The sequence below is a fragment of the Pinus tabuliformis genome, chromosome 3_2 (genome assembly GCF_031772625.1).
Source record: "Pinus tabuliformis cultivar Carrire ecotype Pingquan chromosome 3_2, CPIR1, whole genome shotgun sequence".
Lineage (NCBI taxonomy): Eukaryota > Viridiplantae > Streptophyta > Pinopsida > Pinales > Pinaceae > Pinus > Pinus tabuliformis.
The window spans coordinates 855,380,984-855,383,296 of NC_142302.1; the positions used below are offsets into that span (position 1 = coordinate 855,380,984).

At 42.2% G+C, this 2,313-nt stretch overlaps 1 long non-coding RNA gene across 1 annotated transcript; it reads right to left on the reverse strand.

Moving 5' to 3' along the window:
- Positions 1-464: 464 nt before the first annotated feature.
- LOC149183359 (uncharacterized) lies at positions 465-897 on the reverse strand. The gene is made up of 3 exons (XR_016257701.1): positions 831-897; positions 645-732; positions 465-524 (listed from the first exon to the last, which is right to left on the reverse strand). It is a non-coding gene; the product is annotated as an uncharacterized LOC149183359 (long non-coding RNA).
- Positions 898-2,313: the final 1,416 nt, after the last annotated feature.

Below are 2,313 nucleotides of genomic sequence, written 5' to 3' on the forward strand. Positions count from 1 at the left end.
ACTGTATAAAAATTGCGTTTTTTTGGGGTTAAGATTGCAACTGAAGTCAACGATACTTCGCGTGAGGTGTAACTTTCACGACGAGGCCACACGTTACACAGGAGACATGTGATCGACATGCATGCAGCAACGTGTTTGTAAGCACCAACGTGTTTGTACGGAACGTGGGAAACAAGGCCATGAGAACCACCATGGCTCTCCAAATCTGCAACACTTGTGCCTGAAACATGGCTCTCCAGACCTGCAAAACACTGCCAGAACCATGCTACAAATAATAAGAATCTAGTCTAGTCTTACTGTTTACTCAGGGTAGTCTTATTGTTTACTCAGGGTTTTCGTGTACTTAGGAGGAAGGGTATAAATGGCCAGGTTACCAGTGCGGCTATGGACGAGACAATCTGGCGACAGCTCCCTGAGGAGGCTTCGGAACTACTTCTCCATGCCATCCATAGCTTTCTTCAACAGCGTCGCAACGTCAACAGAAATCGATTTGAGAAGTTTTGATGCAAGGAAGAAAACCAAATCTGCAGAAGGCAAAGCAATTATTTCATCAATTTTTCCGAGAATATGATATTGAGCTGCAAGCTAGCTTCCAAGAAGAAAATACAAAAAATAACAAAGCAAGATAAACATATTACTGTTACCTGTGAGAAGTCCGTCGCGGTCTCTAGTAATTCTGGTCCTTACAATGCCTGGATGGATAGAATTTGCTGTCACATTGGCCTTCATTTTCTGCATTCTAGACGGAAACTTGTGTTAAATGTTTATTCCTTGTAAAAAAATTGTAAATTTGAGCGGTTATGGAAAACGTAGCTCAAGATTAAGGTTACCTCGAGTCTCAACGCAAGCTCTTTTGTGTGTAGAATATTTGCCAGTTTAGATTGAGCATATGCGCGCTTTCGGAGTTGTCTGATGCAGCAACTTCTGGTTCTGCTCGTCCCAGTCCTGCTACTGATAAACAGGAATACAGCTACGCTGCATCATCCAAGCAGATCAAGCAAAAGCAAGGAAGCAGAAGAACCACCGGTTTCTTGTGCAACGTTAGAAGCAGATACTTCATTGCAGTCTGCAAAGTATTTTCCTGATATGGCTTTCAAATTCGGATGAACTGCAACATAGCAGGTTGTAGATGCCGCCTGTTACAGATATTGATTTAAAGATAAGCTGCAAGTATTGTAATAATCATCGATAAACGGGTAAAATACGTCATTCTTATAACCCTGGTTTCCCTTGAATTTTTTTCGGAAATAAATAGTTTCTGTGAAAATTAAGGAATAACAGGTACAAGGAGCGAGTTAAAACATTTAAAGAATTCAATAAAAAGGCTATAGAAAGTAGCTGTATGAGAGATCTTACCTGAGAAATCGATTTGAGAGTCAGTCCGTCGCCGGGACGCCCAGAGCCGATGTTTTAACAGGGTTACTTGCTGTTAACAAAGTTACATGCTGGATGGTCTCTGTTGGCTCCCCTACCTTAACATCTAGCAAGCGGCCACATCAAACTGCACAGCTGCTGTGCATGTAGCACGCACAGCCCCTGCATGCACAACAGCTGCCTCCAAATACGCTGCAATGTATAAAAGTTTAAACATGCCTAATTAAAATCCCAAACATCGCAAAGTAATGCTAGCATTAATCGCCCAATGCCTGCAAACCGTTGACGGTCACGCATAAGGAACTAGGCCTAAATAGCAATTTAGGCTATGGTCGGGCCTCTTCCGCCTCGAGAAGAGGCCAAATAAGATGGCGAAGGATGGCGAAAGATAGCGAAGGAGTGAGTGCAAATGAAACTTAGGCATATCCCCGCTCTAACCGCCGTATAACAGAGAAGGAAAGGGGTGAACTAATGCTAAGTCGGGGTCCTATCGATTACTATAGTCCCTGCCGGATGCCAGATGGCAGGGACTAATAATTCCAATGTCTTTCCGATTAAAAAGATAGTGAGCTTGAGCTTCAACGCTTCAACAACGCAAACTAAAGTCAACTTAAGACTTAACTTCAGTTGTAAAAAACTGGGACTGAAGGTTACAACCATACCAGACTTAAGACACCGATTGCAACAGGTTCTCCAACTTCTAGCAGTTCAATATTCCATGCTTTAATATGTGTGAAATTAAAAAATCATGAATAAATTATTCTTGACCGTTCTTCTTAATATGGACATAGCTCTAGAAGGTCACGACTTTATCAACGGGCCACACCATAGGAAATTAGCTCCTCTCGTAAGGCACAGCTTTCACCAAAACACACAGCTTTCACCAAAACACTCTGATGCTCGACAAAATTCACCAAAAACACTGTGATACAAAACACT